Source organism: Fundulus heteroclitus, unplaced genomic scaffold (assembly GCF_011125445.2).
Source record: "Fundulus heteroclitus isolate FHET01 unplaced genomic scaffold, MU-UCD_Fhet_4.1 scaffold_49, whole genome shotgun sequence".
Lineage (NCBI taxonomy): Eukaryota > Metazoa > Chordata > Actinopteri > Cyprinodontiformes > Fundulidae > Fundulus > Fundulus heteroclitus.
In genome coordinates this window covers 2,149,231-2,174,801 of record NW_023396912.1, presented here as the reverse complement: position 1 = coordinate 2,174,801, position 25,571 = coordinate 2,149,231, and the positions used below count along the sequence as shown (strand labels likewise).

Sequence of the window (25,571 nt, the reverse complement as noted above, 5' to 3'; positions counted from 1 at the left end):
GTTCTCGGTCTCCCACGTCGTAATTGCGTTCGGGGGGAGATAATCTGCGTGAGAAAAAGGCACAGGGATGAGTCTTGTGGTCTTGGTCTGATATCTGGGACAGCACGGCCCCAACTCCGGTGTCAGAGGCATCGACTTCAACGATGAACTGTTTGGTGGGATCTGGTTGGATGAGGACTGGCGCCTCTGAGAACAGGGATTTGAGTTTATGGAAGGCGGCGTCAGCCTCTGGTGTCCAAGAGAATGTAGTCTTAGTGGAGGTGAGAGCAGTTAGAGGCAAGGCTGTTTGGCTATAATTACGTATGAACCTGCGGTAGAAATTAGCAAAACCGAGGAATCGTTGTAATTGTTTTCTGGTTTCAGGGGTCGGCCATTCCATGACCGCCTTAATCTTCTCCTCCGTGGGTCTTACCTGTCCGCCCTCAAGAATGAATCCCAGAAAGGAAATGGATGACTGATGGAATTCACACTTTTCGGCCTTGACGTAGAGCTTGTTCTCTAGGAGGCGCTGGAGGACGAGACGGACATGGTGTTTATGTTCTGCCAAAGTCTTGGAATAGATCAGGATGTCATCTAGATAGACGAACACAAAGACGTTTAAAAAATCACGTAATACATCGTTAACTAAGGCTTGAAAAAACGCTGGAGCATTGGACAACCCAAAAGGCATTACAAGATACTCAAAATGCCCTATAGGTGTTTTAAAAGCAGTTTTCCATTCATCGCCTTGGCGGATACGGAGAAGGTGATAGGCGTTCCGGAGGTCTAGTTTAGTAAAAACTGAAGCTCCGTGAACTGGTTCGAAGGCGGATGATAGGAGGGGTAATGGATATTTATTTTTTGTAGTGATCTGATTTAAACCACGGTAGTCAATGCAGGGTCTGAGCGAGCCATCCTTCTTGCCCACGAAGAAGAATCCGGCTCCCAAAGGAGATGAAGAGGGCCGAATGATTCCGGCGGCTAATGAGTCCCTTATGTAGCTTTCCATGGTCTCGCGTTCGGGTCGAGAGATGTTATACAGTCGGCTTGTAGGTAAAGGTGCTCCGGGGAGAAGATCTATGGCACAGTCATAAGGGCGGTGAGGAGGAAGAGACAAGGCTTTAGCCTTACTAAACACGGCAGACAGGTCATGATACTCAGCTGGAATGGATGACAGATCTGTGGGTTCCGCTTCTTGGCCTTCCGCCGGCGAGGGACCTGGAGGGACTGCGGAACGAAGACAGGTGGAGTGACAAAATGGGGACCAAGACTCTATGTGCAAATTAGACCAGTTGATGTGAGGATTGTGTTGCTGTAGCCACTGAAACCCCAGAATTATAGGGGAACTGGCTGATGGAAAAACAAAAAATGGGGTGAGCTCACGGTGATTACCTGAAATTATGAGATGGATGGGTTTGGTTTGGTGAGTGATCATGGGAAGGGCTCTGCCATCCAAAGCAGAGACTCGAAGAGGTACTGCTAGAGGAATTGTTTCCAAAAACATCTGTTCCACAAACGAGGAATCTATAAGGTTTTGTTCGCACCCAGAGTCGATCAAAACGGAGAGAGCAGTGGATTTATTGTCACATATGAGAGTGGCGGGTAACAGCAAACGAGGAGTCTTCTTAATCAGTAAATGGTCCACCAGTTTCCTCGCTTCTACTGGTGGACCCTGGGGTTTGACCGAACTGGGCAGTGGGCAATATAATGTCCAGGGGAACCACAATAAAGGCAGAGGCGAGAACTCATCCTCTTTTGCCTCTCTTCAGGGCTGAGACGGGTGCTGCCAATCTGCATGGGCTCAGGGGACGTTGGATCTGGTGAAGCTGGTGTGGAGAGAGGTGGAAAGTTGCTTGTCATTCTGGGGGGTGGATCCCTTCCTCCCCTGTTCCTGGTGCGGGACCGAATTCGATTATCCAGCCGGACAGTCAAACTTATAAGCTCCTCCAATGTCTTGGGTTCGTCCAGAGTGACCAGTTCATCCTTAATGGAGTCATTGAGAGCATGAAAGTAGGCGCTTTTTAATGCGGCAGCATTCCAGTCAGATGAAGCTGCCCTGATTCTAAAATCAATAGCAAAATCAGAAACAGATCTCTGCCCCTGTTTGATCGTCCACAACTCTCTGGAGTTGGAAGTCTTGTCCGTATCCTGATTAAACACCTGCTGAAACTCCTTCAGGAAAGAGTCAAAAGAACAGCCAAAATCAGAGGGGTTGGGAAATCGGGCTTCTGCCCAGTCTAAAGCTCGGCCTGTCAAAAGAGAAATAATGTAGGAAATCTTGGCACCGTCATGTTGGAAACTCTGAGGAGAATGGTTAAATGTTAATGAGCACTGTAAAATAAACCCCTTACATCGGCTCACCAAGCCGCAAAATTTTTCCGGTGTGGGGGGTCGGATCTCTGGAAACATGGAACGGATTTGTGGAACCGGATCGGGGGCCGGTGCAGGGTCGGTAACCGTGGTTTGCTGGACTGAACCCTGTAAAAACTCTGTGAGGTCTGCCAACCTCTGGTTGGTTTCGGCCTGTCGAGAACCTAACTCTCGCAGGGCAGACTCATGAGAAAGAATTAGTGAGTGTTGTTCGTTTAAAGTTCTCCTAATAGCGTCTACTGGGTTAGATTGTTGGCCTGAGTGTTCTGTCATGTTGGGATCCAATCTCTTAACCCACATGCAGAACAACCACAGGAGAACAGGAATCAGTTAAGAGGATTTATTTATGGTCAAAATTTACAAGCAGATATTGTATTTTCTGGAGTCTGGTTCACGGGCTCGTCCTGGTCTCACTAGGGAAAACAGCAGAGGGAGATGGTGAGTTTAAGGGACATGGGAAACTGGAGAACCGTGAGAGAATCTGACAGGTCTTACTTCTGCTGAGGTGTGGTTTGAGCCAGAGGGGAGTAAATGGTTGTGGTTCCAGGGTCTTGATCCTTAGATGATGTCCAGACAGAGTTGGAGGGCGGACAGGTAAGCTGAAGCTCGGAGAAGATAAGAGGAGCAGTCGACGGCCAACTGGAGAATCCGGAAATGATTTGGTAATCCAACAGTGGAGATGAAAAAAGTCTCAGGCATCCAGTGGGTATTATCCACGGCGTCACAAGGGGAACATCTGGGAACAGACAACAGGTGACTCACAAAAAGCAAATCTTTAGAGAGAAAACCATAGAGAACAAATCTCAGGAAGGCTCAGATGTACCAATACTGGCAAACACTCAGGCGCTGAAGTGCTGGCCGTCTGCTCCTCTTATGCTCCAGGAAGATGAGGTGATGAGCATCAGGTGTGTCAGAAAAACGGCACGTCCTTTCCAGGTGCCGCTCCCTGCTGCCCTCTGGTGGACGAAAACAGGGACTAAAATCCCTGGAACCCAACAATTTTCTCCAATTGAATAAAAACAAAACTGAAGTAATAATATTTGGACCAATAGAGGAAAGATCAAAAGTTAGCACACAGCTCCAGCTGCTTCAGCTAAAAACCACCAATCAGGCCCGAAATCTGGGAGTAGTGATGGACTCAGACCTGAACCTTCAAAAGCATCTAAAGACAATTACAAGGTCAGCTTTCTATCACCTGAAGAACATTTCTAGGATTAAAGGACTGATGTCTCAGCAGGATCTGGAAAAACTAATCCATGCGTTTATATTTAGTAGAATTGATTACTGCAACGGTGTTTTCACAGGTCTCCCTAAAAAGTGGGTCAGACAGCTGCAGCTGATCCAGAACGCTGCTGCCCGCGTCCTCACTAAGACTAAGAAAGTAGAGCACATAACCCCAGTTCTAAAGTCCTTACACTGGCTCCCTGTATCTCAGAGAATAGACTTTAAAATACTTCTGTTAGTCTATAAATCCTTAAATGGCTTAGCACCTAAATACATCACAGACTTGTTATCAGTGTATCAACCCTCCAGACCACTAAGGTCTTCTGGCTCCAGCCTACTCCACATACCTAGAACCAGAACTAAACATGGAGAAGCAGCATTTAGTTCCTATGCTCCGTTTATCTGGAACAAACTTCCAGAAAACTGTAAAAGTGCGGAAAGCCTGAGTTCTTTTAAATCAAGATTAAAAACACATCTGTTTAAAATTGCCTTTGACTGTTCTAGTTAAACAGTTTTACTGTTTTTAATGTTCTTTTTTGTTACTACATTCTATCCCTACTTGCTTTTATTCTATTTTCTATCTACATTTTATTATTTTGGTATATCTTAATCATGTAAAGCACTTTGTATTGTCTTGTACTGAATTGTGCTATATAAATAAATTTGCCTTGCCTTGCCTTGCCTTGTCAGTCCAAAAGCAAGCCTTCTCCAATGGCAGCTGAAGCTCTGACTGAAGCATGTTATTCAGTCTAACGGCCAAAACAGCAGCTGTGAGCTCTAAACGTGGAATAGTCACAGGTTTTAATGGGGCTACTCTGGCTTTGCCAAACAAGAATGATACATGCACTCTCTTGTCGCTGTTCTGCATTCTGATATATGTAGCTGTACCATACCCACTCTCACTAGCGTCAGAGAAGTGGTGTAACTGAGCATTAACCACTTCTCCAAACCCCTCAGGTTTGATGCATCTGCTGACTTGGAAGTCGGCCAATTTTTCCAAGTCAGTCAGCCACCGGTTCCACTGTTTTTGAAAGTTTAGAGGTATAGGATCATCCCAGCCCCATTTCATCCTGCATAACTCTTGTAACAGCAGTTTGGCAGGAAGTATGAGAGGAGCTAGAAATCCTAGCGGATCATAAATGGAGCTGATGGTTGACAACATACCTCTTTTACTGGAAGGCTTTTCTTTGACTTTCAGTTTGAACATAAAACTGTCTGTCTCTGTGCACCATTGTAAACCTAGTGCTCTGTCTACCGGAAGCTCATCACTGTCCAGATTGAACTCACACAGAGTCTGGGACATGAGCTCTCCCGGGATACATTGGAGCACTTCTCAGCTATTGCTGATCCATTGGGTTAGTGTAAACCCTCCTCTGCTGCAGATAGCCATAAGATCTTTGGCCATTGTAACTGCAGTTTCTTCTGATGGCAGACTTTTTAAGAGGTCATCCATGTAGAAATTTTTGTTGACCGTTAGTATGACATCTGCTGAGAAGTTGGACTGATTATCCTCAGCAGTCTTTCTTAGAGCATAGCAAGCACAGCTCGGTGAGGAGACTGCACCAAATAAGTGGACAGTCATACGGTATTCCTCAAGGTCTTGTTCTAGATTACCTTGAGGCCACTACATGAAGCGTAGAAAGTCCACATGCTCATCAGACACCTTAACCTGGTGGAACATGGATTTTATGTCTGCCATTAACGCCACACGTTCCTGCCGAAACCTCACTAGAACCCCCACCAATGAGCTAGTTAGGTTTGGGCCCTGTAGAAGCTGACTGTTAAGAGAGACCCCTTTATACTCTGCTCCACAATCAAACACCACACGCAGCTTATGTTTTTGTGGATGGTATACACCATGATGTGGTATATACCACAACTTGCCTTTTGTTGTTGTCAGTTGATGCTGTGGAACCTTTTCTGCATGTCCACTATTAACGGCATTAGTCATAAAGTTTGTGTACTCTTTATGAAAACTTCTGTTCCTTTTGAATTTCCTTTTCAAACCAAGTATGCGCTGCAGAGCAACAGAAATGTTGTTTGGCATAAAGAGTTCTTCACTTTTGAAAGGTAGTTTCAGTTTGTAATGTCCATTCTCTAGCTGGGCAGAGCGATCCATTATATCCAGGAATTTTTGTTCCTCTCTTGACATTTCCTCTTGTTCTGTAAAGGACTTTTCAATAAAGTCATAGTTGTATTGGCTGGTCAGAAGCGCTTCTATTTTATCAACTGTAGTTCTGTTGACATGAACTGAAGGGTAGCCATTTTCAAGATCCTTGTAACCTTCTGCTGAAGCATTTACAACCCATCCTAGGAGGCTTCTGATTGCATAGGGCCCTTCACCCTGACTATTAATCACCTCCCAAGGTTCCATTAGTTTTGATGCATTTGTGCCCACTAGTAGGTCTACACCAGCATGTATGCGAGGAAAATTAATGTCTTTTAAGTACAACCATTTTGACAGCTCCTCCTCATTGATGATATTGTCGATGGAGACTGGCATTTCCTTTTGTGTAAACACAATGGGAAGCTGATAGAAATGGCTTCCATTTATTTCTGAAATCTCCAGCCCTTTAATGATAGAGGTTGTCATTGTTTTGCTATGACCCATTGTCCGGAGATGAATCTGAGCCTTTCGACCTTGAATGTTGAGTTCATTAAGAAGTCTTTCAGAGCAGAATGTATCGGTGCTCCCTGGATCCAGAAAGGCATATGTTTTAATGATCTTAGTTCCCTTTGAACTTTTCACTTTCACAGGCAGGATGGGAAGAATCCCTTTATGGTGGCCAGCCCCAGTATGACCACAAGTAGAGGAGGTTTTACAGCCCTTTGCTGCCTGATCCAACTCTTTCCGAAGGGTTTTTTCCTTCTGTCCAATGTGCAAAATGCTGGGATGTTTTTGGTTACAGTGTTTGCAGGCGATGCGTTTATCACAGTTCTTGCTTATATGTCCTGTATCCAAGCAACCAAAACATAAACCCTTGTCCTTTAAAAAGTCTAGTTTTTCCCTGTGTGACCTCTTTCCTAATTGTCGACATTGTTCCAATACATGACCATCCTGTGTACAATACAGACAGGATAAATACTTAGATTTGTCAGCAATAGTTACTTCATTTTTTAGAGAAGGCATGTTACAGTCATCTTTAACAGAAACATGAGTGACAAAGCTGTTTCTTTTAAACTGTGACTTTATTTGAGGTTTGCTAGGTCTTATGATTCCCCTAGCAGGTTGTAAATCCTGTATATCTCCAAAAACCGGATCTGAGATTATTCTAATCTGGTGTTCAATAAAAGCAACAATGTCTGTGAAACATGCTCTTTGACTAGTTCTCTCAAAAATCTCATTTGCTTTTGTTCTCCATTTTTCTCTTAGTTTAAATGGAAACTTTTGAACCAAGATTTTCATGTTAGCTGGCATGCTTAATTCGTCCAAATACGGCAGTTCCTCCATTGTATTGCAGCATTCACGAAGAAATAGTCCAAATGCCTTTAATGCTTTAGCATCTTCACCTTTAATGTTAGGCCAACCAGTGACCTTCTCCATGTAGGCTGCAGTAATATTAAATTCATTGCCAAAATGTTCTTTGAGGAGTTGTTTGGCCACCACATATCCTCTTTCTGCAGCCATGTGAAGGCAGCTACGTACGAGGTCTCTTGGTTGCCCCTTGGTGTACTGTTCCAGGTAGTACAAGCAGTCTCCTTTACAACTGCTCTTTGCTTCCACACAATGTTCAAAGGCTTTCATAAAGGAGTTAAACTGTAAAGGATCTCTGTCGTAGATGGGAATTTCTCTGTGTGGCAGTAACTGGCTTGTTTGCATTTGAACCAGAAGAGCTGTTATGTCATTCTGTTGTTTCAGCAAATTGTAAAGGTCTCCAGCAGGTTGATTTTGATTTGATGGAAGCAGTCTGTTCTGAGTGTTAACTTTGAGATCGGATAAAATAACAGAAGCTTTAGAAGTTTGGACAGCAGGGGGAGCCATTTGTGACACCAAAGTATTGCAAACAGTGTCATCCACTTGAGGTGGAATATGTCTTTTATTGGCTTTACTTAGATCCAACTCAACCTCTTTATCCAACAGCAGTCCGGCATCTTCTTGAAGGTTCTTTATAGGTTTGGTAACCACCTGTGAAGCCTGTGAAAGGAATAAAGTAGGTTTGATCTTGGGTCTAGCACCTTTTCTAACATATGAATCCATTCCATCAGAATGCTTAGATGTAATGCTGCCTTTAGTGCTGCCCTCTAGCACCATTAACTTGGCATTAGCAGCAGCTATTTTAGTGTCCATCTCAAGTTGTTCCTTTCTTTTCTTTAACAGGTATTCCTGCTCCTCCAGTGCATGCTTCTCCTTTAAAGCAGCTGCACATGCCAGGAGTGCAGCCCTTTCTGCTTCTGCTTTTATTTGTTCAGAAAGCGTTGAAGATTTGCTGGTTGCTATTGAAGAACCCCTTTGACTCCCACCTTTTCTAAAAGACCTTAAGGAAACATTTGAAACGCTGTCATGAGGTTCAATCTGTGGCTCCTCCTCCACCATGGTTATGCCACCACTGGCAGTCTTTGGCTCAGCTTCATTATTATTTTTACTCTCATTTTCTTTAATACCATCAGGCACACCGGCTGAGCAACCTTGAGCCTCAGCCAACCATTTATGAGTAGCAGCAACAAAATCATGAACATTCAACATTTTAGCTTGAAACCACATGTCATGCTTCTGTGCTTCATCCACAGGCAATAATCCCAATAAACCTTGGTGCACCTTTTGTGCTTCTTCACACAAACCCAAAAACCTTTTAAATTCCACCTTAATGTCATTCACACACCCTTTGCCGTCTTTCAACACTGTAATAGTTTGTTTTAATTTTGTGAGCTTATTTAACTTTGTTTTTCTTTCACTTTCTAAGTTACTGATTTTCACCAACAAAGCTTTGGCTGTTAATTTTATCTGTCTTTTTTCAGTCTCCCATTGAGGATTTTCCTCTTTACCCACAATGTTACTTTGACCCTCGACCAGATCAATGTTCTCTTCTTCTGCTATTATGGCCAACAGTTTATATCTTATTTATTTGTTTATAGTGTTTATAGAGAGCTCTCTTTTTGTTTAAGCAGTCTTCAGTCTGCTACAATGCATTGGATTTAAGGTTGGATTTTTGTGTGCACACATAATACTAATGGCCATTCATAGAAATCAGCACTGACTCACATACCCCAATGGTGCGTTGGCCGGCATTGATGATCTGCGTCCTGATGTCCGCTGCTCCGAATCTCAGTGGCTCCAATAGCTCGATCCATGCAGCTCCATTACCATCGTCCGGTATCGATCGCTCCTGTGCGGCTTCGGATTTCCTTTTGCTCCTCTGCGGTTCTGGTTCGGACGTCAGGTGCCCGATCGCTCCTCTGCGGTTCTGGTTCCGACGTCAGGTGTCCAATCGCTCCTCTGCGCTCACTTTGACCGGCGGCTCCAATAGCTGCTTCAGTGCGGCGTTTACTTTGCGGCTTCCTGGCACCACAATGCAGCAGAAGGCTCGGTGGATCTTCCAAACGACGCAGTTTTCTACCTACTCTATTTTAGGCTACTGGTTGTTGTTTTCCTGAAAGGCGTTGGTTTTACGTGCGCTCGATTAAGATTCGCCAGGCCGATCTTCAGTTTGACTTATTAGAAAGTCATTTATTATCACAACAATGTCCATATTCTCAATATTTCCATTTAGATCCACAACATTTCCCTTCAATCTAAACCAAGCACAGTAGAAAACTGTTGCCTCTTCCCATTAACAACACCTGAACACAATCATGGTTGACCTTAAATAACCCCATCCCCCATCAGACACTCAGAACTCAAAATGAAATACGCCCCCTGCTGGCGATAAACACAGGAAAGGAAAAATGGCTCCTACACAAGACTTTTTTTAAGCCCCGAGTAAAGTGCAGGTCAATAATCTAAGCAAATTATAATTAAAACATAGATAAACTGAGGGGATCCGTTTTGGTGGCCTTAGGACTGCGTCTCTGCTATTCGCGGTGGTCCTATTGGCTTCATAGGGGCTTGATCTACAGCTCCCGCTGGAGTGGTTCGCAGCCAAGTGTAAAGCGGCCGGGATGAGGATCAATGCCACCAAATACGACACCATGGTCTTGAGCCGTAAAAAGGGTAGACTTCCTTCTCCAGGTGAGGGAGCATGTGCTGCCCCTAGTGGAGGAGTTTAAGTATCTTGGTGTCTTGTTCACGAGTGAGGGGGAAGATGAAGCGGGAGATCGACAGGCGGATTGGTGCAGCGTCTGCTGTGAAGCGGGCGCTGTACCGATCCGTTGTGGTGAAGAGAGAGCTGAGCCAAAAGGCAAAGCTCTCCATTTACCGGTCGATCTACGTTCCTACCCTCATCTATGGTCACGAGCTTTGGGTCGTGACCGAAAGAACGAGATCCCGGATACAAGCGGCTGAAATGAGTTTTCTCCGTAGTGTGTCTGGGCTCTCCCTTAGAGATAGGGTGAGGAGCTCAGTCATCCGGGGAGGACTCAGAGTAGAGCCGCTGCTCCTCCACGTCCAGAGGAGCCAGTTGAGGTGACTCGGGCATCTGGTCAGGATGCCTCCTGGACGCCTCCCTGGTGAGGTGTTCCGGGCACGTCCCACATTATTTGCTACAAACGATGAAAAATCAATTATGTAGGTGTTTTCTTTTTTGTTTCATGTTAATATTCAGGAAAACGTCAGGCTCTCGGGTGTTCTTTCTAAAATCACCCTCAGGTTTTACAGATAGTTTTGGCAGGTGTTTTAGTCCTTAATAATTTAAGTTATACAGTCAAAAAACATAAGAATGTTATTACCATCTTCTCACTCTGCATTACAGCTTTTTAATTACATTGCTTTAATGTGTGCGTTATTGTGTACAGCTGTGGATGTTAAGGGTTGAGTTAATCAAACTAATTTACTGTTCGGTAGTTTAAGAAATTGTCATTCATAGCATAACTAGTCTTTCTTGTGACGTGCATCTGATTTTTGTTTTGTCATAATTCATTTTCCAGCCGAAGACGATTTTACCGAAGAGTTCTGGCTTAAGAAATCATCCCTCAAAATAAAGACTTGTTCAGTTTATCACAAATGTTAACATTAAATTGCCATTTTGGGGGTACAAGGTGTCCACTGAGCATGAAGGTTTTGAAATATGTAACCAGCATATAAATAGGCTTAGTAGTAGACTAAACTGCAGTATGTTACTCTGAGTTACGGTGACGTACACAAAATTGAAGTTACATAAAATCCTCAAATTTCTACTTTAGCAATTGAGTAAATATACATTTAACCACTGGGGGAAAGCCTTATACTGTGTTTTCTGTTTGTTTTCAGAATGAGACAGAGATGGGCTGTGACAGAGAGAGTTTCACAACTATCCAGCCAGGCTTTGATAATGATGTTGTTCCACCAGACTGAGAAAGTCCAGCATCATCCACTCTGCTGGTAAGCAGTCAGCACAGTTTACTTCCTGAAGATGACCCAGCTCTGGCCAATCAGCTATCTGATCGTCCACGCTGCTCTATGGTACTGAGAGGACCGCTCCAGGTGAAGGACAGGATCTTGTCAAGAAATGGAGACGGGCTCAGATTTACTTCCAGCTACTGATTGATTGATTGCTTTATTCAACAGACTTGTGGTCCACAAAGAGATATAAAACCAAAACAAGAAAAATTAAAAACAAATACAATAAAAAATAAATAAATCTTATAAAAGACTTGCATACCAATGTTTCCACAGAGCCAACTGGAATCTTAGCGCATTGAGAGAGGGATTTGAAAACATTACAATAAGGCTATTCAATGAGCTGCCCGAACGACACATAAACCTGTATATCATATTTCTCACAAGCGCCTGGAATGTTCTGACATGCGCATTACAAAACATCTCACTAGCACTGCTGAACCTGGGTTTCTTAAGCAGAATTCTCAAAGAGTCATTATAAGCAACCTTAAGCTTCTGCATGCTAGCTTTTTAAAATTTACACCACAAAGGAGCCGCATACAAGGACGTACAGTAAGCTTTAAACAGGCTTATTTTTACCTTATCAGTGCACATATAAAATTTCCTTCCCAGAATGTTTGCCTGGGCGTACAACACACGACACTGTCGATAAATGTCATCATCATCACAGAGCTGGCCTGTGATGTAATGACCCAGATATTTAGTTTTGGAACAAACATTTAACTTTTGCCCTGACAAAAAAAATCAGGGAACAAAAAATGTTTGTCTGCTTTAGTCCTACAAACTAGTACAACAGTTTTCTTAGCATTATACTGCACATCAAATTTCAACCCATAATCAGAGCAGATATTCAGTAGCTGCTGAAGACCAGCACTGCTGGCTGAGAGGACAACCAGATTATCAGCATACATAAAGTGATTGACCAAAGTATCGCCAATCATACATTCCGTTTTACAGAGGTTAATTTCTTTTGACAAGTCGTCCATGTACAAGTTAAACAAGGCAGGTGAAAGAAGCCCACCCTGGCGCACACCATTACTCACTCCAAAGGAAGCAGAGATGTTATTGACCCATTTTACATGCATTTTCTGGTTAGAATACCAGTAAACTAAAATTCGTATGAAAATAACTGGAACCCCTCGCTGTTTTAATTTGTCAAATAACTTGTAGTGATTGACACGATCAAAGGCCTTAGATGCATCAATTAACCCAATTAACACAGATGAATTTTTTCTTAGATATGCTCTTGCTGCCTCTTTCAGGCCATAATTACAGAAGTCAGTTCCCAACTTGGCTTTGAAACCAAATTGATTATCAGTTGTACTAATAAACTGATTGAGCAAACCAAGCAAGATTTTTTCTAATACTTTAGATATCACACTAGCTAAAGCTATTGGTCTGTAGTTAAGGCTACCAACCTTACTAGTTTTGTCCTTCATTACCGGCACAAGGGTATCAGATAATAGGGAATCAGCTCATGGGTCATAAACCCAGAGAAACACATTGCAAGCAGCACAGCCACTTTTTGGCTAGCATATTTCAGATGTTCTGCTATCTGAACCCGTCGCCTTATTCTCACACAAGTACGCTATAGCCTGCAGGATTTCACTAGGGGTTATTATAAACGCATCACTCTTAGCAATGTTTCCTAAGCCGTAGGGTTCACTTTTTATACAGTTAAATAAGGCAGAATAGTGCTGTCTCCATAGATCTGCTATATTACGAGCCCCAGAAATGCCCTATATGGTACCGGGGAGTAGTGCAGCAGACCTGTTTAAGTCTCTGACGTCATTCCAAAAGCCAATAACATCATTACTAAGCAAGTTTTCAGCCATGGAGTCTGCTCTCATGTTCTGCTCACATTTGGAAATGTATCGAATGGCATACTTGAACTTTGCACTGGTGAATTTTTTATATTCTAGGAGAGTTCCATCTCTTGGTTTATCTGCTTGTACCCACATCTTATATGCCTGTTTAGCTTCTGCATGGTATCCTGACGCATGTTTATTCGAACCTGGCCTGATGTTATTAGCCTTTCTGCATGTAAGGTATGGTCTTGTACTCTCAAACAAAGCATCTACAATTAGTCCGTGGGCCAGAATCTGTAGGACGTCTCCTTAAGAACTTTCCTATGAACTGTCAGGGGGCAACTTTCTTCCACCGGGATAAGTTGCTACACATAGCAGTGATCTCAAAACACCAATGTTTCCACATTTTCACTTACACATTAATAAGTTATAGCCGATAAAAAATCTAAACTCTGGCGTTCCGGTCCAAGAAGTCACGTGATTCGATTTTTGCTGCTCAGCCAATCAGATCACTGTATTGTCAGCTGTGTGAGTTCACCAGTTCATCATGGCTGCGCTCGTAAGATGTTTGTATGCATCTGTTTCCAGACGAAAAAAGCCCAATAATAGCATTTTATGGCGCCAGTTGGCAGAGATCTTGATGGCAAGAAAAAATAAATAGCCCAGTCCATCCATTATTCATTTTCTAACACGTTTATCCCCGCTGGGTTCGCGAGGGGTGCCAGTGCCGATCTCCAGCTGTCAATGGGCGAGAGGCGGGGTATAAACTGGACAGGTCGTCAGTCCATCGCAGGGCAGAAATAGCCCAGACTTTTGCCCAATTTACTGTGATATACTCACCAACGGTTCTGGAAAAGTCTGTGTAGGTCCCATTCACGGGCAAAGCCGCATTATCAGCGGTAACACAGTTTGTTGGAACAGAATCCATGCATGCCGCCACCTCCTCAGAGACGTTCACAGCCAATGTCATGTCACTCGTGTTAGGTAATCCTGGAGCAGGCGTGTCCACACTGCTGGATCCTCCTCCACCGGGCACCAAATGTTGTTCAATTGCCGCAACTCTGCGGTCAATGGTAGTGGTAACCTCACGCAACTTTTCCTCAACGTCCACTTGGTGTGACACTGTATGCTTTAGGGCGCAAACCTTGCTCTGTAAGTGCTCCATCTTGCTAAGTAAGTTGGAGACATCCAGGCTGTTGAAAGTCACAGGCGGCAGCTCATCCAGGAAGTGGGAGACAAAGTGTGGTATTGCTTCCCCGCATTCATTCAGAACTTTTAAACAGCTTTAATGGCATTTGCAGCTTTCTGATTTCCTTTGAAGGCCACATACCGCTGCTTAGAATTGGGACACAGTTCAAACAGGACTTTTCTGGAGGACTCAATCCACTCAATGTCGAATGTGTTTGATGCAAGCAGCACAAGCTCTTCCTGACACTTGATTTTGACCACAAGAAAGTTTAAAAACTCATCCTCTACTATAAGCTTTCCATCAGTTGTCTTGTAGATCTGAGGTTTAGTCCGGGGACGGCTGGAGAAGGGAGCTCCTGTGCCAGACTCCGTACCATACCATCTTGCCAGCAATTGCCTCTATTATTTCATTCAAATGAAAAATGGAGAACAGATAAGCAAAACATGGCTTGTCTACTAGAAAGAGGGATAAAAGAAAACATAGACAGGAAAAAAACAAGAATAGAAGGACAAAAGGTAGAACAAATAATGTATGTCTATTCTATTAAAATTCCTGTATCTGTATAATGGGTCTGTTTTATGTGTGGTCTTCACAATTCAGAGGGCCCCATCCCTTTCCTTGCCTAGGGCCCAGATTTCCTAAATCCGCCCCTGACAGTAAGTTCCCTCTGTTCCAAAACAGAACAGATCAATCACAATGTGAGAGGAGGGACATTGTAAAGAGTTACTCTCAGCGGCAAAATTACCCATAATGCAGCAGCTGTTTTCTGCTACCAGAGTAGTCAAGATACATGGAGATATTTATTTTTGCTTGGTGCCTTGAAATATTAAGAATGTGCATATGAGTGCATCATGTATCATCTGATTCTTTCAGACAAAAGTTCCAAAGTGGAGAGTTTGCTCGATGGCATCACATTTTTCATGGACAACCAATTGAAAAAACAAAGCATGTCACTTGGACTTTGTAGCATTCCATCTATAGTTATCCAATTGCAACTAACCTGATAGCGCTGACCCTGTTAGTCATAGATTGATGGACGTATACTTGATTGACCCCATGAGGAGATCAAACCTTTGAAATCAGGCTCTACCAGCTCCTTACAACACTGATAGGCAGTGTATACGGTTTATGTTAGTCTGGCTGGCCAGGTTCCTTTAAGAGTGACCCTAGACTTTGAAGATTTATTATTAACATGAACAAATTGGAATCTGTCAGACAGATAAGACTTATACCAGCCTAATACTTTCCCCTTAATCCCTACAGTATGTTAAAGTCTCTGTAGGAGAATATTGTGATCAACTGTATCAAATGCAGCACTGAGATCTAACAGGACAAGTATAGACACAAGTCCATTATGAGAATATCATGGCCTCAGAGACCTTCAGTTTCTCTTTTTGCAGATAAACTGTATAAACTGGACCTACAGGTGCTCCTTTTATGTTACTTTGCCTAAGTACAATTTTATGTGAACAGAAATGAAATTATGAAATCAAAAGTATCATCTATGCAATCAACCCTTTTAATGACTTAATGATGGCAAAGTGGCCCAATATAGGAATGAGTTTAACCCCTCTGGTTTAGATGAATCAATGAAAGAATCAGAATATACTTTATTTGCCAATTTTGTGGATAAAAAAACAAGGAACTTGACTTTGGTTTCAAACAATGCTGACAGCATGACCTCAAGGACCTGCTACGCTCACAAACACATGAAAGTTAAAATAGAAAAGAAGGACTCAGGCTGTTAAGAGATTTTAAAACCAACAGTAAAAGTTTCAAATCAATCGTAAAACAAACAGTTCTAAGTATCTTGTTGCATTGAATCATTTCTATTTATAATGTTTTTTTCACAATTGTTTTCTTTAGGATTTAGCATCAGTGAGCAAACTACCATCCTGAGCTAAAATTAAGGCTTCTTTTTGGTTGGTTTGAGCTTCATGTAGATCTGGTTCTGGTCTCTGCAGGCAGGATTGAGGCTTTGGTAGGTCAGGTCCTCAGGAGAGCAGTTCCTAACGTCATTAATCTAGAACAGAATTAAGTAAATATTCTGCAGTTAAAGCATGAAGAATTCTACATCTGGTTTGTTCAATGTGCTCTAAGCTTGTGATTTTAATACAATTGACTGTTGTTAGTTAAGGAGAATAATGTAAATGTTTCATGTTGCTGTCTTGTAGCAATAGCAAGTCACCTCAATGACTGAATCATTCAGGTCCCCTCTGGTCTTCAAACCTGTGTAACAAAAGAAAATCCAATTATTAAAAGATCACATTAAACCATCCTAATAAATAAATGCAATTTGATAGACTGATCACCTAAAATCCTTTCTCATTGGCACAAAACAGGGAAAGATTCATGGGAGAACAATAATAACTGGAAATCCCAGATGTTTCAAAGCCCAGATATGACATTTCCACCAATCCTGGCCTTTTTATAACCATCCTTTATCCTTTCAGGATGTGTTAGTGTACACACCTGTACACCCCATAAAAGCATTCTGAGCAATTGGAACAATAAACTGAACTTGTCTGCATTGTTTATATAACTGAGGTGTTCATTAACTTTATCTGAGAGACAACCTTGAGGAAGAGATTGTTTCTGTGGTGGCTGCTTGTTGCTAATAGCTCACTGTAGCACCGACCTGAAGGTAAATCTCTGGACAGCTAGTGAGCAGAAGGCATCAGGGTTGACTTAGACATTACCTGTCCTTTTCCTGACCTTTTCCTGCTCTCTGCAGTTTGATTAATAAATCTACATTGATGGACGAACACTGGTTAGACAGATTATTGACAGTATAGAAGAAGAAGAGTGGTATCTGAGAAGGTTGTACTACTTGAGTTTTCACAGGAAGAACTGTTTCTGTTGGACCATCTTAAAAGGAGTGTGCCACACCACCGGTGTCCTGTTTCCCTGTGCTAAAACTGCATTTTTAAAATTAACTGCACTTGTCTGAATCATATTATTCGATGAGAGGTACTACAACTCAGCGCGTAAGCACAGTCAAGAAACCGTATCTTCCACCATTTTTGCCCCCCAGCTGCAGTGGTGTTGTAATGACATGCGCGTTAGTGTTTGTAGTCGAATCAGAGTCACAGCACCATGAGCAGCACTGTTTGTAGGTGCTGCGTGATCGATAGAGAGACCGACTAACTCAGTTTAATCTTGTAAATAAAAAATTTGGCCCAAATTAAATTTTGCATTCACTGACATAAACGACGTGAAGTGAGGAGATAATCAAATTTTCTGATTTTCTTATCTGCAATTCTCTTGTCTGTTGCTTCTGATTCCTCGCTTTTTCTTGGTTCCTCTCCTCCTTCATCACTAACTTTGACCTTAGATGTCTAACCTGCATGACAGTTTCCCTGATTTCAGCGTATTCAGCATATTTGCAAGAATGAATAAAGTACAAGCCACAAGCAAGGTGTGCATGTACTGTGTAGAAGAAGACCACTTCCTCAATATTCCATCTTAAAATGAAGAGAAAAAGAAGAGTTCATCTCTGAATACATACATTTTGATGTGAATACATTTGTATTTATGTATTAAATTTACAGTTTTTGATTTAAATTTTTACCAAGGAAATGTTTATTTACACTTCTTTATGGTGTGGGGAAAAAAACACAGTCAGACCACCATTACGGGTGCGCGCATCACACTTTGGGAATTCCTGGTATACATTTATTGATATGCTGAATATTTTATGCTTTATATGTTAGGAGGATTTAATTGTATTCTTGATTTAACATGAAGCCAATGAAGGGAAGCTAAAATAGGAGAAATATGGTCTCCTTCGTTGATTTTCAACTAAAACAACTGAAATTCAATTCAATTCAATTCAATTTTATTTATATAGCGCCAAATCATGAAACATGTCATCTCAAGGTACTTTACAAAGTCAAGTTCAATCATATTTCACAGATTGGGTCAGATTATACAGATTGGTGAAATATATCCTATATAAGGAAACCAGTTGATTGCATCAAAGTCCCGACAAGCAGCATTCACTCCTGGGGAAGCGTAGAGCCACAGGGAGAGTCGTCTGCATTGTCCATGGCTTTGCTGCAATCCCTCATACTGAGCAAGCATGAAGCGACAGTGGGAAGAAAAACCACCCATTAGCGGGAAGGAAAAACCTCCAGCAGAACCGGGCTCAGTATGAACGGTTATCTGCCTCGACCGACTGGGGGTTACAGAAGACAGAGCAGAGACACAACAAGAGAGACAAAAAAGCACAGAAGCACACATTGATCCAGTAATCTGTTCTACATTAGATGGTAATAGTGGTGATCTGTCTTCTCTGGATGATGTGACAGTTAACAGAACGCCAGACCAGGTGTACCTACTATGAAGATAAAAGAGAGAGAACAGAAAGTTAAAGCAGAAATGACAACACATAATGCATAATTGAAGAACAGTAGAACTCTATAGAGTGAGAAAATTAGATCCTGATATACTCCAGTAGCCTAAGCCTATTGCAGTAAAACTATAAAGGTAGCTCAGAGTAACATGAGCCACTCTAGTTATAATTTTTGTCAAAAAGAAAAGTTTTAAGCCTAGTCTTAAAAGTAGACAGGGTGTCTGCCTCACGGACCAAAACTGGGAGTTGGTTCCACAGTAGAGGAGCCTGATAGCTAAAGGATCTGCCTCCCATTCTACGTTTAGAGACTCTAGGAACCACCAGCAGACCTGCAGTCTGAGAGCGAAGTGCTCTGTTAGGAACATACGGGGTAATCAGAGCTCTGATATATGATGGAGCTTGATTATTAAGGGCTTTATACGTTAGAAGAAGAATTTTAAATTATATTCTTGGTTTAACAGGAAGCCAATGAAGGGAAGCTAAAATTGGAGAAATATGATCCCTCTTGTTGATTTTCATCAGAACTCTTGCTGCAGCATTTTGGATCAGCTGAAGGCTTTAAACTGCATTTTGTGGACTTCCTGATAGTAAAGAATTACAATAGTTCAGCCTTGAAGTAACAAATGCATGGACCAGTTTTTCAGCATCACTCCTGGACAGAATGTTTCTAATTTTGGCGATATTCCGGAGGTGAAAAAAGGAAACTCTGGAAACCTGTTTAATATGGGATTTAAATGACATGTCTTGGTTGAAAACAACACCAAGATTTTTAACTTTATTACCAGAGGCCAAGTTAATGCGACCCAGATTAAGTGATTGGTTAAGAAGTACATTTTTTGAGGACTCTGGCCCAAAGATTACAACTTCGGTCTTGTCAGAATTTAAATGCAGGAAATTTAAAGTCATCCAGCTTTTGATGTCATCAAGACATGACTGCAGTCGAAGTAATTGATTGGATTCATCAGGATTTATGGATAAATATAGCTGAGTATCATCAGCATAACAGTGGAAATTAATCCCATGCTGTCTGATCATTTTGCCTATCGGAAGCATATATATAGTAAATAGAATTGGTCCAAGGACTGAAGCCTGTGGTACTCCACAAGTGACCCTAGAGTTTGAGGAAGATTTATTATTAACATGAACAAACTGGAATCTGTCCGACAGATAAGATTTAAACCAGCCTAATGCTTTCCCCTTAATCCCTACAGTATGTTCAAGTCTTTGTAGGAGAATATTGTAATCAACTGTATCAAATGCAGCACTGAGATCTAACAGGACAAGTATAGACACAAGTCCATTATCTGTGGCCATGAGAATATCATTAGTGACCTTCACCAGAGCTGTTTCAGTGCTATGATGAGCTCTAAAGCCTGACTGAAACTCCTCAAGTAGGTCATTACTTTGTAAATGTTCACATAGTTGATTAGCAACTACTTTCTCAAGAATTTTAGATAAGAAAAGAAGATTAGATATAGGTCAGTAGTTTACTAACTCATCCTGATCAAGAGAAGGTTTCTTAAGTAAAGGTTTAATAACAGCTACTTTAAAAACCTGTGATACATATCCATTTACCAAGGATAGATTAATCATGTCTAAAATAGTGCCACTGATCAAAGGGAATATGTCCTTAAACAACTTGGTTGGGATTGGGTCTAACATACAGGTAGAAGGTTTAGATGAAGCTAAAATTTTAGATCGCTCAGAAAGCTCTACTGCTTCTTATCCCTCACAGACAATTAAATAGTTATGAAAGTAGAACCTACAGACTTGATCAACCCAATGGTCATTTTGGAAAAGAGAAATTGATTTTTCGGACTCTTAGTTGACCATAAAGTTCCAAACAAAAGGATCAAAAAAGAGGAATACAAACTACCAACCTAGTCAGACATAAGTCCAGTAGGAGAAACACAACATTTGTCGTTTTATTGGATGCTTCTTCAGTCTGGGCTGCACAGTGTTGCAGTGGGTAGCACTGTTACGTTGCAGCAAGAAGGTTCTGGGTTCAAGTTCGACCCAGTCTCTTTCTGCATGGAGTTTGCATGTTCTCCCTGTGCATGCGTGGGTTCTCTCCAGGTACTCCGGCTTCCTCCCACAACCAAAAAACCTGACTAATTGGGTTCTCTAAATTCTCCTTAGGTATGGGTTTGTGTGTGAATGGTTGTTTGTCCTGTCTTTCTCCTGCAATGGACTGGGGACCTGTCCAGGGTGTACCCTGCCTCTTGCTCATTGACAGCTGGAGATAGGCACCAGCATCCCTCGCGATTACAACAGGGATAAGCATGTCGGAAGATGAATGGATGGATGGGTTTTAAGTGCTTCTTCAGGTTTTGAATCAAGCAGGAGAACAAAAGTGTGAATCTGTGTAGATTTAATACAACTTTTGGCAGATGTTGTTTTCCCTGCTGCTGAAGTATTTCACTGACCCCAGTAGCAGCAGCTTGATGGGATGAAAGGAGGTGAAGTATTTCTGGATGATTTGGTTACACAAGGAACTACACAAAGGAAGTGTGATGAAATCATGAGGAAAGTGACATTAAAATAATCACGATAAAATTATAATCATGTTAAACAGAAGTGTCAAGTCAAAGTGAGTGAAATTACCTACTTGGGTGTCAAACTGTCTGCTATGGGAATCCAAAGACTCAGAAACAGTCAGCACAAAAGCAAACATGCCACCACCCGAGGACAAAGCTGAGCTCCAAAGAGCCCTGGGTTTCAGGAATACTGTGGGAAGATTTATTGCAAACCTGACAGCAAATACAGAAGGACTGTGTCGCTGGAGGACTGAAGTGAAGTCCAGTGGGAGTATCAACTTACAATAGAGTGGGAAACGGTCAACAACATTCATATGATAAAAGATCCTGTGTTGGTAATATGATCCCTCTCTTCCAGTGAAAGTGTCCATTGATGCTTCAAAAGATAGTGGCTGCTGCCTAGTGTCAACGGCCCAAGTCAGCATGGTTTCTAGCTGCCTACACCTCAAGGACAATGATAGCTAACAGAAACTATAGACATTGCAAGGGAGTTTTAGGTGCAGTATTTGGTTGTGAAAGGTTTTACCAATACATATATTGCAGAGACATGCTTCTGTTTTGTTTAAACTAGGGCTGTCAAAATAACGCGTTAATTTCCATTAATTAATTTTAAAAATATATATATATATATTAAATATATATATTTATTTTATTTTTATTTTTTTAATATATATATAAAATATATATATATTTTTAATATATATATTAAAAAAATAACGCAAATTAATCGTATAGGGTAGTTTACTGCTATTGTTTTCATCCAGATTTTTTCGCGCCTGCGCGCCGGACTGGAAGGCAGAAGGCGAGCACAGCGGCAGATGCAAACAGAGCAAACAACGAGTTCTCGACGTATTTTTCTTCTTTAGGTAACGTATCACAAGATCGTTTTAAGAGTAAGTTGATGGTTGATGGTATCAGATTGCCAGATACCGTCCAGATAGCATTATCATTATTCAACGGCTGTACCTCTTCGCTGCATCGACCGATCTGTACTAGATTTTTTGTGAGTCGTGGGCGAGCGCTGCCCAATGCGTTCGTGTGTATCGCCCGGTGGACGGGCGGGGAAAATGCGTGACAGCTTCTGCTGTGGCTGGCGGCTGGTGTTCTGTCAGGTCAGCATACCCCATTAGACCAGCTTACCCATAGTCTTACGAAGCCGTCAGATCGCAATACCACTCAAAAAACAAACAAAAAGTAAGTAATTAAATAATTTTTTTGTAAATAACAAAAGGGATACACGCCTGTTGAGGTAGTTTACAGTGTATTTTTCGTACAAAACTAAAGGGATACTCGCGCGTTGAGGTGCTGATCTGACACTTATATGTCAGCCTAGCATACCCCGTACGAAAATCTGACGTCACGCGCATGCGTATTGACTATGGGTAAGCTGGTCTGATGGGGTATGCTGACCTGACAGAACACCGGCGGTGCGCAAAGGCACTTGGCTGCAGGGCCAATCGACGCCGCTTGCGGCTTTAATTATTTAAGCAGAACAATGACTAGTGCAAAATTAAGTATTTACCGGAGATGCAGTGTAGACTGCAAATTCTGTCGGGGTATGATGGCTCCCACAGTCCATTGGGATTTGTCTGCCTGGGTCCTTTTTCATTGAAAATATCCATTTCTTTCTTCGTCCTTCGGTAAACAAAAGAAACGTACATCCGACGATTTGGAATGCCTCTGTGTGCAACCGGGAGCACAACAAGTCGTAGGCATTGTTTACATTTCGAAAAATAAACTAAAAGCATGCTCTAATTTACCCGTTTTGTCACAGTGTTTGGCGAGAACAGTCCTGCTTTTGCCTACCAGCGTAACCCGGAAGTAGCGCGGACGTCACTTTACTGTTGTAATGTGTTGATATTGAGGGGAGTGTTCATTTATTTTCAGTGTCCCCTACGTTACTGTGTGCCACATATGCCACAACGACACATGTTAAAACGTCTGAAGGCATGAAATGTGAATAAGAGTTTTTGAACTTTATTGTATCTAATGCTGATTATTCATTAAATCATTTGAATTTAAATATTTAAAATACTTTCACAGCAAAAATTATATGCGATTAATTTAAATTATTTAATTACAGAGTATGTAATTAATTAGATTAATTTTTTTAAACGATTGACAGCCCTAGTTTAAACTTAAAAGGTGGAAATGTAAAGTCATCCAGGTTTTGATCAAGACATGCCTGTAGTTAAAGTAATTGATTGGATCAATTAGGATTTATGGATAAATATAGGTGATTGTCATCAGCTATATATATATACAGTGTGCGATTTGCAAAAAAAACAGAGGAGGGATCATTTCAAGTGTTTTATAAATGAACATAACAAGGTTATGTGGCCTGCATGCTGTCTGACTCGAGACAGCATGCAACTTGTCCTGGGCGGGAGGGTGGAGAAATCGGCTGCTGCTGCTTCTTGTCTTGTGACGCTGCCTGCAAACCTTCATCATCCACCAAAGTTTGTCCTGTAACATTACCATGGCTGTTTGTCCCGTCATCTACTCTTGACCTTTCCTGTTGATTTTTCGGGCCGAAATATGACAAAATACTTTGGGAGTGGGTATTAGTTTACTTTAACCGCTTCGAGCAGAAAACGTATTAATACTCTTTAAAAACAGACAACAAAAATTTAAATTAACAAACGTGAAGGACACAAGACATGTATTTATATCAGGGCTGTCAAAAAATAAAAAAAATTTGAATTTGAATCGATTAATCACATAATGTCGATAGTTAACTCGAGATTAATTGCAATTTAATTGCATGTTTTATCCTTTTATTTCTGAAAGTGTAATAGCCTGTTTGGGCATTTTAATATGCAATTTTGCAACAAACGACACTAATAAAATACATGCTTGTACAAAAAGCACTTTTGAGAATTGGAATGAAAACATCCTGGTGCCAAATGTTAAACTCTGGACTATGATGGTTACATGACTAATCATGACGCCCTGATGTTTACGCAATGTGTAAATAAATTTGTAAATAAATACCATACCGATATATTTTTTTGCCTCTTAAACAAAGATAGACATGGTATTAGGCATATACATATAAATTGATAACCATTTCGCATTTCAATAAAGTCATAAGTTTTGTTCATTTCTTCACTCTCTCTCTCTCTCTCTCTCACACATCTAATTCTGAGCTTTCACACCAACAACAATATTTTTGCTTGCTGTTTATATCCATATTCATAGAGTTTAAGCCTGGAAAAAGGTTTTAAATTTCCAGGTCATTCCAATCTTACACTTTGCTTGCAACTGGGCAGGAGCTTAATACCCTGAATGAGACTGTTTAGCAACTGTTTAGTAACTCCACGTCCTTCGTTTGGCAACGTAAAAAACTCATCTTAGGAAACCAATGTCTGCTCAAAATGGTGATCTGCACCAAGTAATCTACTTTCAGCAGTTATCACCGATTATTGCACCGTAAACTGCAGAAAATACGTGCAGAGTTGCTCTGTCTGCCTTTACTACAGTCAGCTCCTATGGCGGAGTGATATTTCACTTTCAGAAACGTGCCCAAAAAAACGCAACCAGTGACTCATGAAATTTACAAGAGCTTTTAGAATAAAGCAAGTCCAAAGTCGCATGAAATAAACAAACAATCTGTGCAACAGTGAGCATGGGTCTGTTTTGCTACAGTCTCTAGCTGCTCTTGAAACTACGGAAAGCGCCGAGGGTAAAACAAACACAGTGCGGAAAGCGCGGCGGGAAAAAAACATTAGGGAACGGTGTGTGAGTTTTGACGCGGAATTAACGGCGATAAAAAAATGTCGGCGTTGTTAAAACTGACAGCCCTAATTTATATACATTTTTCAAAATCCATAATATTACTTATTCAGACCAGAGGGGGGGAGAATGTATCCCCCCCAGGGATAAAACATGAATGACCAGAGGGGGGGACATCACAAACAAAGGGGGGGGGGGGGGATCTCCCCCATCCCCCAGCAAATCGCACCCAGTATATATATACATATATATATATATATATATATATATATATATATATATATATATATATATATATATATATATATATATATATAGCTCATGACAGTCAGTGGTCAGTATATTTAGGGATCACAAGAGTATGGACAGCCAGTGAGAGTACAAGAGTATGAAGAGGAATGTTTTTTTTATTTTTGTTGTACTTGTCATGTGTGTCAGATTGTGGGTAAAAGGGATCCCATTTGTGCTGTTTGCTGTTCGTAAAGCAATCCAAGGTTTTAGTCCAGCTGAGTTATTCCTTGGGTATACACCTTGTGGTCCACTTAAAGCTCTAAAAGAGAAATGCTTTCTTCCAGGTACTGGATGAAGTCAAAATGTTGCATATTACATAAAAAACACTTTTCATGAGCGTTTGTATCATGCAAACATTTTAGCTAACTTTTACTTGTTGCAAGTCCTGCTTTGTCTGTAAGGTATAAAAGTCCCATTGAGGTTCAAAGTAAAGTAGGGGAAAGTAATTATGCGAATGGCACGCCTAACGGCTGACACAAGTCCAATGTTTGTAATGTGACCATGCTCAATTTGTACCACTCTCGACCTGAACTGGAAACAACCTTGGTGAGTGTTCCTATTGCAACTACAGTTCAATCTGAGGTAAGAAACAACATGTAGCAACATGACATTT

General features: G+C 41.4%; 1 protein-coding gene and 1 long non-coding RNA gene across 3 annotated transcripts in view; one reads left to right on the top strand and one right to left on the bottom strand.

Annotated features, from left to right (window-relative positions):
- The window catches only part of LOC105923632, an 869,484-nt gene that overhangs the window by 436,772 nt on the left and 407,141 nt on the right, over positions 1 to 25,571 (top strand). The window lies entirely within an intron of this gene.
- LOC118560839 lies at positions 2,676 to 3,342 on the bottom strand. Of its 2 annotated transcripts, XR_004929628.1 has the most exons (3): positions 3,173 to 3,342; positions 2,845 to 3,085; positions 2,676 to 2,762 (listed from the first exon to the last, which is right to left on the bottom strand). It is a non-coding gene; the product is annotated as an uncharacterized LOC118560839 (long non-coding RNA). The 2 variants fall into 2 exon arrangements; XR_004929627.1 differs by having other exon boundaries at positions 2,845 to 3,205.